This window comes from Aythya fuligula, chromosome 3 (assembly GCF_009819795.1).
Source record: "Aythya fuligula isolate bAytFul2 chromosome 3, bAytFul2.pri, whole genome shotgun sequence".
NCBI lineage: Eukaryota > Metazoa > Chordata > Aves > Anseriformes > Anatidae > Aythya > Aythya fuligula.
In genome coordinates, this window is record NC_045561.1 from 34,516,828 (window position 1) to 34,529,752 (window position 12,925).

General features: G+C 42.2%; 1 protein-coding gene across 5 annotated transcripts in view; it reads left to right on the forward strand.

Annotated features, from left to right (window-relative positions):
- The first annotated feature begins 11,770 nt into the window (after positions 1 to 11,770).
- DAAM2 (dishevelled associated activator of morphogenesis 2) overlaps positions 11,771 to 12,925 on the forward strand; it is a 190,849-nt gene continuing 189,694 nt past the window's right edge. For 3 of the 5 annotated variants that reach the window (XM_032185840.1, XM_032185843.1, XM_032185845.1), the window contains exon 1: positions 11,771 to 11,868. The gene's annotated coding sequence lies outside the window, so the exon portion shown is untranslated. Of the gene's footprint in view, positions 11,869 to 12,032; positions 12,098 to 12,925 lie in introns of those variants that run through there. The other 2 variants (XM_032185841.1, XM_032185847.1) reach the window with 1 other exon arrangement.

Consider the following 12,925-nt stretch of genomic DNA (forward strand, 5'->3'; position numbering starts at 1 on the left):
CCCCAGTTAGCAGCTTTGTGCTATTCTGCCAGTACAAAGTTTCACAAAATACTTCATTCACCAGTTCCTAATTACTCTCCAGCATTTGGGTTGCTATTACAATCCCTAGTTTCTGTGGATGCTCATGGCCAATCTCTCATATAAATTAATTATCCTCTGAGGGTTTATTTCTACATGAAGGAAGTCATTTTGTGATCTCTTCTACCACTTCCAAGCCTTAATGTACGCCAGTAGTCCTGTGCTTCTGGAATGGCTTCTGAGGGCTACTGTGTCTGGGCTTAATATAGAGCAATTTTCATCAGTTTCAGAGTTGAGGAGGAAGCAGAAGTGTCTTCATCCTGTTATTTTCAACCAAGGCAAGCATCCATGCCAGTGCTTAGCTGATAATTTTTTAGCTGCAATTCACTATTCAGTAGTCCTAGCACAACAAATACAGTCTCTTTCTCCAGGTTGACTAGCCCTGTACTACATTTCAGCCCTCATTGCTTTTTTCTACCCATTTAAGCTGGTATTATTTATATCAGATCACATGCTTAAGGCTTTGGTCTTTTGCCACCAATCATAAAAATATCCTTTTTCTTATAATTTATAATATTATAATGAAATAGAATAATATTGTTTTTAAATATCAATAACATTGTATTGCATGATTATTTCCTATATAGACCATTGAATACTCACATGCTTTGAGCATTTCTCTTATGAGCAACTTGTGTTTTCATAAAGAATGAACAAAATACAGAGCAAAAGGAAAGCAGCCTTTTTCTTCCCAAAACAAAAATAAGGACTTACTGCTGAATTTTGAAAATTGTGCTAAGAAAGATGAGTGGAATCCACTGTTACCACCTTCTGCACTTGTATATGTTTAAATAAGCACAGTGTCTGTAAAGCAATGTATTTTTGTGCATCCATTTGACTGTTTTGGGCTTCCTGACACTTTTCGTGAATGTGCATCTTTCCTTTCCTTAGAAACAGTATATTTGCCATCCCAAGAAAGAAAAGTATAAGAAAAGTATATAGAGACACTTGTAATTGCCTCCATGCCAGTGATTTTCTCTCGTCTGTATGCTAATTCCATATAACTTATGTTAGTTTAATACGACATGACATGCACACAGAAAAACCTTTGCCATTTTCTTATGTTATTCAAAAGAATTTTTCTGCTATCAAGATATTCAGGAAGACAAGCACAGTCATCAGAAATAATTTCCCAGTTGTTGTCTTTAGCGCATATGAAACAAATTATCAGAAACCTTATCAAATCAGGTACTCCAACAGAGAAGGATAAAGCAAGGAAAGTGCTCACATAAGATTATTCGTTATCATCTCATCCAATTGTGTACTGGCAATGCAAGCACTAAATGAAAATAAGTTGTTGTTCTTCAGCTTTTCCAGTCTGAAATGCTCACAGATCTTTAGAAAGAGGAATGATATTAACTTCACAGCATTCATGTCAAGCACTCAGATCTGTAATATCCATTTTACAGGTGAAGAAACAGACCCATATAAATGAAGTACTCCAGGACCAAAAACACATGTACATGTTCTGCACAAACTGCCACTTTCATGTCTTGGTTAAGTTGATCCAAATGTAATTAAATTGTTACACCCTCCTATATCTGCAAAATTCATTTGAAAAAGCAAACAAACAAAAAAAAAGTGCAGGAACAAAGCTTTTTGATTTTAGACAATTTCTGCACCTAATCAGGACGTGAGTCTTTTAATAACATTTTTTTATGACACAAAATTTTATAAAATGACACAAAAAGTCATAAAGTTGTTTGTTTGAGCCTGTCACCTTTCCATCTATATTGGAATAATAAAAGGAAAAGACAAATCAAAGATGTGTAGCCTATTATTGATCCACTGTTTAAAAAAGTTCTATCTGAAACGGTTCGCCACTGCTAATTTTCACCAATGGCTTGTCTTCTCCTATATATGTGTCTATAAGAACAAAATGGACAAATTTGTAGCACATATGACAATATGTTGTACCTTAGTCTTAGCATCCTGACACTGAGCATCCTGACTTCATTCATTTCAAACTGCTTTGGGATTCTAAGGAACACATTCTGGGTGGGCCCCACTTGGAGTGCTACATCCAGATCTGGGGCTCCCTGCACAAGAAAGATGTAGGCCTGTTAGAGCAGATCCATGAAGATGATCAGAGGGACAGAGTACCTTTCCTGTGAAAAAAGGCTGAGACATCTGGGGATGTTCAGCATTGGAGAAAAGAAGACTCCAGGGAGACCTCATTGCAGCCTTTTGGTACTTGAAGGGGGCTTATAAAAAAAGATGGAGAGTGCATTTTTACATAGGCAGGTGGTGATAGGACAAGGGAGAATGGTTTTAAACTAAAAGAGAGGAGACTGAGATTACATGTTAGGAGGAAATTCTTTACTCTGATAGGGATGAGGCACTGGCACAGGTTGCCCAGAGAAGCTGTGGATGCCCCATCCCTGGAAGCATTCAAGGCCAGGCTGGATGGGGCTTTGAGCAAACTGGTCTGATGGGAGGTGTCACTGCCCCTGTCAGAGGGTTGAAATTAGACTGGCTTTAAGATCCCTTCCAACCCCAAACATTCTATGATTATGTGATTCAGGAGAGCAATGGGCTTAGACATATGACGATTGGTATTCTGGTTTATTTTTGAGAATTTCCATCTTCTCAGGTTTTAGTGAAGTTCTGGATAAGTTTTTATTATGTGAAATAATTGAGTGGTTAACTCACAGCACCATCCCATTACATAATGTACTTACTTTAGTGAGATACTTCTTTTTCCTCTTGTACTGTGGGGACAATTTTAAGCCCCCTCATTTTCTTCTGTGCAGTTCAAATTATTTTCTCAGTTCTGGTCTCTGCATCTGCTGCTGTTTAAAGACAATGAGACAGAAGAGTTTAGTTCACTTAGATGTGGACCCATTCCTTTGACCCGCTCCCACTCTCATTGTTTTCTGCAAAGTCAGTATTTGTCGTTGCCTGCAAGATATTTCTTAGCAGCTGTCTCTTTTCTTCATGTTACAAAATTAATTTGCAAATCTTTGTACTCCCAGGACTCGAATCACATTTCTGGATAGTCTTTGTGAAAATAATATGGAAATAGCACTTGTCTTTTTTCCTAAGGACAGTCATAGCTGTTCAGTGTCTCATTGTTTTGTTTGGTTTACTTCAGACAAAAAAAAACCTGATGCTATGCAATATTGAATATCTTAAACCATGGCTAAATATACAGATGCTAAGACCCAGGGGAATCAGCATGCTTTTAGAATAAATTTCTAAGGCTGTTTGTCTTCACCAGAAGTCTGAATATGCTGCTATCATAGAGTCACCACTCCCCAGTTCTAGTCCAAAAAAAAAAAAAAAAAAGAGGAGTTTCGTAGCTTTCTGTTTAATCCCATGAATTTACTCATTTCCATAAACTATTGGCCAGGTGACAGAAACATAATGTTCACAACAAATATATATGTCACATGATAATTTTTTCTTAAATTTTTTTGGTATTTAATACCAAAATAATAAAGGAGACAGAATACCTAAATGTTATGGTTTAATTTTGTTCTGTTTTCTTTTTTCATTTCTTACATTGTAAAATATTGTGAAATGCTTCTTGATCAATCAGTCAAGATCCTGTAAGGCTATCTTAATTCCCCCATCTGCAGCTGAAGTAACCAAGGATGCACAGGGTCACTTTTGGCCGGTCTAGTGATAAAACCTGGGTCTCAAGCATAGCAGTCCCTACAGTTCCTAGAATATTTGTGCCAAGTCTTTCTGCTTGTGCCTGAAAGATTGTACCACACTTCAGAAGAAGTCAACAACTTTCTTAGATTTTGATGCCCCAAAAAACATTTAGGTATGTCATGGCCAGACTGTATCACATCCTAAAATGGCAACTCTGCAAGAGGAGGGTGGTATGGTCACACAATAGCAGTAGAGCAAAACTCCTGTACTCAGGTGACTTCAAGAGATGCTGATAACTTGTAAATTTGGTAGGATTACATGAAAAAAGGTTTTGGATTTTTTTTTCCTACAATTAGCAAATGATATTGAAATAACAACAGTAAAGAACTTAATCATTGGTAAACCAAAACACCTGGAAGTGTGGAAGTGCCAAAGTTACAGCACAAACCCTGCTTGCACTGCTCACATTTTGTAGATACTGTTGCATCCCATGCATCAGGCACGCATCAGCTGTGGCAAGGGCTGCAAGGAGAAATAGAATTGTCTTGAGCTAAAAGGCAGGGAGCTGTGTCCCATCCCACATTCTGCCACAGCTGTTTTAAATGGGTGGTGGATAAACACATCCCTATCATAATGTATTTCATGTAAGTTCACATGGATTTTTTTTTAAATTTGATATCTGTCATTTTCCAACGTTTGTTCTTCCAGCCTTAGTGTTCTTCTAATGTTGTTAAAAGTGTAATGTAGTTAGCTATAGTTTATTATGCCTTTCAGGTTTGCTGGTCTGACTCTGTGGGCCACTGATATACTTGCATCCACCCCCACAGAAGAGATTTTCTGAAAAGTTGTTTTAAACCATGATAGGAAGTGACTCAGGATAATTGCTAGTCTAATAGGCTCTCTTGGCTTCCTGGAGTCTTTTAAATATAAATCCTTTGCAAGAAGAGAGAATGTCTAGGAAATAAAAGAAACATATGATGCCAGTCAACACTTAAATTTGATACAGTCCACATAATTTAACTTTCCTTTCCAACCAGACTACACGATGTTTTATAACATATGGTGATTGCTGTTAACATGGTGTATCATTGGTGCCACTTCTGTCTGTATGTCTTCTGTGTATGTATTTTTTTTCCTCCACATATATCTCTAGCTTCTTTGAAGCATCTGTGCTATGTGTGTATGTGTGAGAAAAGAAGCCAAGAAACTGTTGTCCCACAAAGCTCTCAAAGGACACTGGTTAACCTGAATTCACTATATAGTTTTTGGTGGAAAATGAAATAAATCTAAGTTAGCTCTGGGAATAACTAGTTGGGCTGTGATATATTACAAAAATGATGTTTAATTCTGATATTATATATCAGCAGAACAATTCTAGTTTACAACTGTCCAAATAGTCTGGCCTGCTCAATTCTCTTTGGTCTCCTTGACTGGAGCAAAGGAGTCAGAGCTAAGCCACAACTCCCAACGTGGGACAGAGCTCTCTCTTTCCTGCCTCTTGTTCTGCCAGTGGCGGAGGCAGGGCGTGCTCAGTGTGTGCTCTCTCTGCCTACCTCCATGTATGAGTACTCTACAGCAAGGTTAAGACTATTGCTAAATTTAGTTTAAGGAACTCAGTCTATTCCTCAGTCTCTGAGTTCAGTCTGCAGTGTGTAGCAGAGATGCTGGCTTTGTAAGCCTTATTCTAACACTGTGCCACTTCTAATTGGAAGCCCTTCTTTAGTTTTGTGAGCCTCATTCTCCCCCAAATCTGAATTTTTATTGACTTTGATACTGGAAGAAATGGAGCGAAAGGTGCTGTCTTTTTACTGTCTGGCTGTAAATACTCATTTGTCTAGTGTCATGCATTGAAACTCAGACACTTAACCATCCTCCACATGATCCCATGTGACAAAGGGAACATCTCACATACACTGTATTACCACACCAGAATGTGTCTCCTTCCCCCTTATCCGATACACAAAGTACAATCCCTTGTGTCTAGGAGGTTTCTGGAGAGCGTGGAAGATAGCTTCCTGACGCAGCTGGTTAGTGAACCTACCAGGGGTGGTGCCCCGCTAGACCTTCTCTTCACAAACAGAGAAGGACTGGTGGAGGACGTGATTGTCGGGAGCTGTCTTGGGCAGAGTGACCATGCAATGGTGGAGTTCACTATTCTTGGCGAGGCCAGGAAGGGGACCAGTAAAACTGCTGTATTGGACTTTCGGAGGGCTGACTTTGAGCTGCTCAGGACACTGGTTGGTGGAGTCCCTTGGGAGGCGGTTCTGAAGGGCAGAGGGGTCCAGGAAGGCTGGGCGCTCTTCAAGAGGGAAATCTTAATGGCGCAGGAACGGTCTGTCCCCACGTGCCCAAAGACGAGCTGGCGGGGAAGAAGACCAGCCTGGCTCAACAGAGAATTGTGGCTTGATCTTAGGAGGAAAAAGAGGGTTTATAAGCTTTGGAAAAGTGGGCAGGCCACTAAGGAGGACTTTAAAGAAGTAGCGAGGCTGTGCAGGGACAAAATTAGGAAGGCCAAAGCTCATCTGGAGCTCAATCTGGCTACTGCCGTTAAAGATAACAAAAAACGTTTCTATAAATACATCAACACAAAAAGGAGGACTAAGGAGAATCTCCATCCTTTACTGGATGCGGGGGGAAACTTAGTTACAAGAGATGAGGAAAAGGCGGAGGTGCTCAATGCCTTCTTTGCCTCAGTCTTTAGCGGCAATACCGGATGTTCTCTGGATACTCAGTACCCTGAGCTGGTGGAAGGGGATGGGGAGCAGGATGTGGCCCTCATTATCCATGAAGAACTGGTTGGTGACCTGCTACGGCACTTAGATGTGCACAAGTCGATGGGGCCGGATGGGATCCACCCAAGGGTACTGAGGGAACTGGCAGAGGAGCTGGCCAAGCCACTGTCCATCATTTATCAGCAGTCCTGGCTATCGGGGGAGGTCCCAATCGACTGGCGGCTAGCAAACGTGACGCCCATCTACAAGAAGGGCCGGAGGGCAGATCCGGGAAACTACAGGCCTGTCAGTTTGACCTCAGTGCCAGGAAAGCTCATGGAGCAGATCCTCCTGAGAGTCATCATGCAGCACTTGCAGGGGAAGCAGGCGATCAGGCCCAGTCAGCATGGCTTTATGAAAGGCAGGTCATGCCTGACGAACCTGATCTCCTTCTATGACAAAGTGACGCGCTGGGTGGACGAGGGAAAGGCTGTGGATGTGGTCTACCTTGACTTCAGCAAGGCTTTTGACACCGTCTCCCACAGCATTCTCCTCAAGAAACTGGCTGCTCTTGGCTTGGACTGGCGCACGCTTCATTGGGTTAGAAACTGGCTGGATAGCCGGGCCCAAAGAGTCGTGGCGAATGGAGCCAAGTCCAGTTGGAGGCCAGTCACTAGTGGCGTTCCCCAGGGCTCGGTGCTGGGGCCAGTCCTCTTTAATATCTTCATCGATGATCTGGACGAGGGCATCGAGTGCACCCTCAGTAAGTTCACAGATGACACCAAGTTAGGTGCGTGTGTCGATCTGCTTGAGGGTAGGAAAGCTCTGCAGGAGGATCTGGATAGGCTGCACCGATGGGCTGAGGTCAACTGCATGAAGTTCAACAAGGCCAAGTGCCGGGTCCTGCACCTGGGGCGCAATAACCCCAAGCAGAGCTACAGACTGGGAGAGGAATGGTTGGAGAGCTGCCAGGCAGAGAAGGACCTGGGAGTGATAGTGGATAGTCGGCTGAATATGAGCCAGCAGTGTGCTCAGGTGGCCAAGAAGGCCAACGGCATCCTGGCTTGTATCAGGAACAGTGTGACCAGCAGGGCTAGGGAGGTGATCGTCCCCCTGTACTCAGCTCTGGTGAGGCCGCACCTCGAGTAGTGTGTTCAGTTTTGGGCCCCTCGCTACAAGAAGGACATTGAGGTGCTTGAGCGGGTGCAGAGAAGGGCGACGAAGTTGGTGAGGGGCCTGGAGAACAAGTCCTACGAGGAGTGGCTGAGGGAGCTGGGCTTGTTCAGCCTGGAGAAGAGGAGGCTCAGGGGCGACCTTATCGCTCTCTATGGGTACCTCAAGGGAGGCTGTAGCGAGGTGGGGGTTGGCCTGTTCTCCCACGTGCCTGGTGACAGGACGAGGGAGAATGGGCTTAAGTTGAGCCAGGGGAGTTTTAGGTTAGATGTTAGGAAGAACTTCTTTACTGAAAGGGTTGTGAGGCACTGGAACAGGCTGCCCAGGGAAGTGGTGGAGTCACCATCCCTGGAAGTCTTCAAAAGACGTTTGGATGTAGAGCTTAGGGAAATGGTTTAGTGGGGACTGTTAGCGTTAGGTCAGAGGTTGGACTCGATGATCTTGAGGTCTCTTCCAACCTAGAAAATTCTGTGATTCTGTGAAATTCTGTGATTGTGTAGGACGTGGCAGTGTCTTAGAATGATCCTTCTTGCTGGCACATGCCCATCTGCAACATGGCACCAGCTTCCCTTTGCACCTGGTTACTGGCACCTGGCAAACCATGGTGCTGTTCCATGCATTAGAAGTGAAGGCATTTAGGAGATCTGCAAATGGTTTCAATCTGGTCAGTCCAGTAGTGAATTAAATCTGGGTGCCAAAATACACAGAGGATAGGATTCTGTCATGCAAAATGAAAGGAAAATCACCGGGTGGATTTAAAAACTACGGCCAAGGCTGTGTGCATCTGAGGACAAAGATAGAGCTCTTTGCATGCTTTGGTGTGTGCTATTCTTTTGAACATATGCCATAACTTTGCATTTCCTGACTTCAGTGGATTGGAAAAACAAAACAAAACAAAACAAAACAAAAAAACACTGGCTGGTTGCCAGAGCTGAAATATATGCAGAAATAACATTCATAGCAATGTAGTGCAAGGGAAAAGACAGCATCTGAATGAACCTTATGCTTCAGGGTGTAAACGATCAACTGTGAAGTTAAAGAAAGTATTTTCTATCTTCCTCCCCCCTTCCCCCCCCATTTCTTATGTAATGTTACAGTCCACAGCTGGCTGGATGTATCGTGTTTTCCATTCTTCATGCTCTGAATCATCAGGTATCTACTGCTTGAGGCAGCGTACAGGCCTAGGGATCTGAATGGTCTGTTCCACTATGGCAGCAAGAAAGGTATTTGAATATGGTTTCATTTCCTTTGGTTTATTATTTTGTTACACAGCACTAAGGGAGTGATAACTGGAGTGGTTGCTCCTGTGAATATATAACAAGACTGTTTTGGAGCTGAGGAACACATGCTCTCTTGTTTTGCCAGTCATGTGCTAGTGATGCAGAGGGTCCCACTCTGTTCTCTGCTTTTTGGGACTGAGTAACACCTGCATTTCTGTTGCTCCTGTGCACAAAGTTGTTTTTCACCCTCTAAAGGTGCCTACCTCTAGAATCTTTTGGGAGAAGTGCTGTTTTAAATAAATCATGTTTAAAATGGAGCAAATTGTGCTCACGCACGTACACACACTCCTAGCCCACTGGAGAAGTCCCTGGTTCTCCTGTATATAAAACAAAATTACGTATTGTCTGCAGATGGGATCATCATGCTCTTCATATCATAGTGCTGTGTTCTGCAAAGGGCTCCTGTTGTTTCTTGTGGAAGGAAGTCTTATGTGATTCAGTGTACAGGTTATGAGTATGCAACCATACACAATTGGATATACTTCAAAAATATATATTTTCTGGAAAGAAATACAACAGATTTGTGGAAATATTGTCTTAATCTGCAGTAAGTGGAATGCTGTAGCACTTCTGAGTGGGGATGGATGTTCTGCCTTGTGTATCTGTGAGCTAACTACATGTTAAGAGGCATATCCCTTCAGGACAGAAATGAAGTGTGCTACTGGGACACAGGGCAGCTTTCCCTGTCATTGCCTGTATCATGGGTAGCCAGAGCATTTCAGTCTCTTGGCATTTCAGTCTTGTTGCAGAGTCTTTTATAATGAAGACATCCCACTTGCAGTTAGGTCACAGCGTAAGACAGGCTACAGTTATTAATGGTCAACTTCTGTGTGATAGTCACAATTTACACTGTTCTTCCTTTTCTCCTCTTAAGGAAGTAGATATATTATAATCCTATATATTCATCAGAGAAAGCAGGAGTCATGGATAAACATCTTATCTTCAGCTAACAACAGAAGTCTTTGCTGTGCTTTTGAAAGTTTATTAACCACAGCAGCTGAGTCAGTGAAAACTGCTCAGAGGTGGAACAATCCACAAGGAACAGCTCTGCTATTTTACAGTGAAGCCCTGAATCATTCTGCCCTTCAGAATTTCCTGCAGATTGTTTTGGGACAAGCTGCCAACAGGCAGTGACTGAACTCCAGGGCTGATCTTCAAGAAGAGTGTGCAGCATGGCAGGGTGGGGAGTCACATCCTGAATTATCCTTGCTAATCTTAAGATGACAAGTGGCAAATCTAATAGCCAGAGGAGACAGTATCCTTGCTTTTCTGATGTTTGGATTGTATAGTTCTATGTGGGTACTTTTCTTTTACACAAAAATATTTTACTTCCTTTGCTCAACAGAATACTGCTTTGGGGCTGAGAATATTTTCTTGCTCCTGAATCTGCCAGATTCTTAGACCTATCTCATAAGTACAAAAATGGAAATCTTTTCAGAAAGACACCCTTTTCTTTTGGAGTTTCTCTCAAGGTTTTTTAGTCATAGTGATGATACAGCAATGTATGGGGCTAGCTGCCATCAGAAAACTATCAGAAGAAACTTGATTTGAAGCCTTTTGAAGTTGATCAGATGATATTTATTGATTTGAAAGAGCCCTGGCCCATGCCCAAAGATGATGATGAGAAGAGAGAAGCAGAAGAGAGAAAGCATATGCTCATGAAAAAAACAATCCACACAGCTTCACATGGTAAAATTACTCTGCCAGTAAGTTGCACTGAAAAGAGCTTTGGCTTTACATTTTGAAATAGCACTCACATCTCCAAAAGTGGTACCAGGACACATAATTCTTTTAACTGTTTACAAATGGAAATGATGGGGTATAAAAAAAATAACAGTTGCTTATAATAGCAGCACATTTGTAGACTCCTCCATCCAGAAGATGATGAATAAGTTTTAAACTTCTTCTAGAGGTCTGTCTGTAACCACCACTCAAGGACTTTCAACATACATCACTTCACCTTCAAGCCCCAGTTTCCTCATCTCTTAGATGGAACTACAGATACTTACAGGCTTACAGCCATCCTCAGCTCCTACATGCAAAACAAAGAGGTCTTATCAGTTGAAATTTGTCACCACTTGCCTTAAAAGGATTATACCATGAGAGCATTTTGCTCCTCAAGTACTGCTTAACATTAATGCTACTGCTTCTGCTTTGGTTTTTGCTCTAACATATCTTTTACGTAACAGGTGGCTTTCACAGCAAGTGGAATATATAGTACTGTGCAGTAAGCTGGCATGTACCAAAGAAATAACAGAAATAGGGATGCAAATAGGAAGAGAATAATACAGATCAAAGATCAAATGAATTTTCTGAGCTGGTATTTATCTGAGATAAGAAACTTCTAGAAGGTATTTTAAAGTTAGGAGGGAAGCTGGCCCACATGTCTGGAAAAATATTCCAGCTGGAAGGGTTTAGTGCAAAACTGAAAGAGGATGTGGACAAGATGCTTGAGAGGGCTGTTTCACTCCTCTTTTGGTTAAATCCAGTCAAAGCCTAGACACAGCGGAGGGCTGTGGGCTAGGAGCGAGGCCTCTTTGCCAGGCTTGAAGTGAACACTGTTTAGGCACAACTGAGAGACTGGAAAATACTGCTTTCCAAATGGGGACTTGCATGGCAGATAGTTACATCCTGGGTGTGGATATAATATACCATGGGCAGAAAAGTACAGGGATTGCCTTTTGCCAGGGACTTACACAGCCACATCTGTAGTTGCCCACCATTTCCTCCCTGACCCCCCTTGGAGTGGTTTCTATCCAAAGGTGTAAAATTTACAAATCCCAAAGAACTGCAATCTAGGCTTTACCTAGAGAAACTTTTAGACCGTTCATGCCATAAATATCTTTTAGAGGCTGCCTGACGTCAGAGGATTTGGAGAGAGAGGCTGGTCTGAAACTGAAAACAGCAGCAGTTCCAGTCTCACTGCAACAGTACAGCCAGCGAGAGGAACAGCAGAGGCATTTCTCTATGTGGATTATAGGGCTGCAGAACAGGGAGGAACTGCACAGAGACACAGGCACTACAGTGTAAGTGCAGCTGCTGCAGCAACTCTTCTCATGTTTTTGCTTGTTTTCAAGAACAAATCCCTACAAGTACTGCTTGCTTTTTTTTTTTTTCCTTTTTTTTTTTTCATTTTCTTTTTTTTTTTTTTTTTTTTTTTCTTCTTTTCCTTTCTTTTTAATTCTCCTCTGAAAGATCCTGAAGCCAGCTTGGCAGCACAAGGATTCAGGTTTGGCTTGATTGCTTCTCCCAAAGGTATGCGGAGGGGCTGACCATGCAGGCTATTGCATGACTCTGTAAATGGATGGAGGTGACGGGGGACGAGGGAGGCTGGGAAAGGGGAGGGAAGGACGTATCTTTGGAAGACTACGAAATTAACTAAAATCCATCTCCTTCGTGTTCTGGTATCAGAATAGCAAAATCCCATATAATCCCTAGGCAAAACCCAACTTCCTTAGTGCATTTCACAATGTAGGATCTGTTTAACTCCTTAATCCCTTGTCATATTGTCCAGCAAATAGCTCCTCTTTCCTTATGGGGAGGTCAGGAAACTTCCTGGCTCTCTGACAGTGCAGTTCTATCCTACTTCTGTTTGCCAGGCTCCTGATGGTAAAAAATCCTAATGTGAGTATAGGATATTGCTTGCTAAGTCTGATAAACTTAGTGCCTTGAGTCTGCAATAGCTTGATATTACGGGAAACCACTGTTTCTGCAGAGGGAAAAGGCGTCTCACATCCAGAAATTAGCTGTAACAGGGTGGCACATGCAGGAGGCAGCTACTGGAATTGAATTCTCTTAGTGAAAAACCTGCAGAGGTAATACTGCAGACAAACAGTGTAAATCTTAAGGATTCTTAGTGATTCTTTTTCTTTTATTTATTTTTTTTCTTCTTTTTTTTTTCTTCTTTTTTTTAACCTCAGCAATACAGAGATTCCCAATCCTGTCCCACAGAGATGAGGTGTTTTCAGTGGGGCACTCAAGTTTATTTATTTACAATTAAAATTTAGTGCTGTTAACCTTACCTCCCTCTACCCTCACCCACCTGGATGCCCCTCATTCACTCCCCAGCAGAGGTGGGATCAG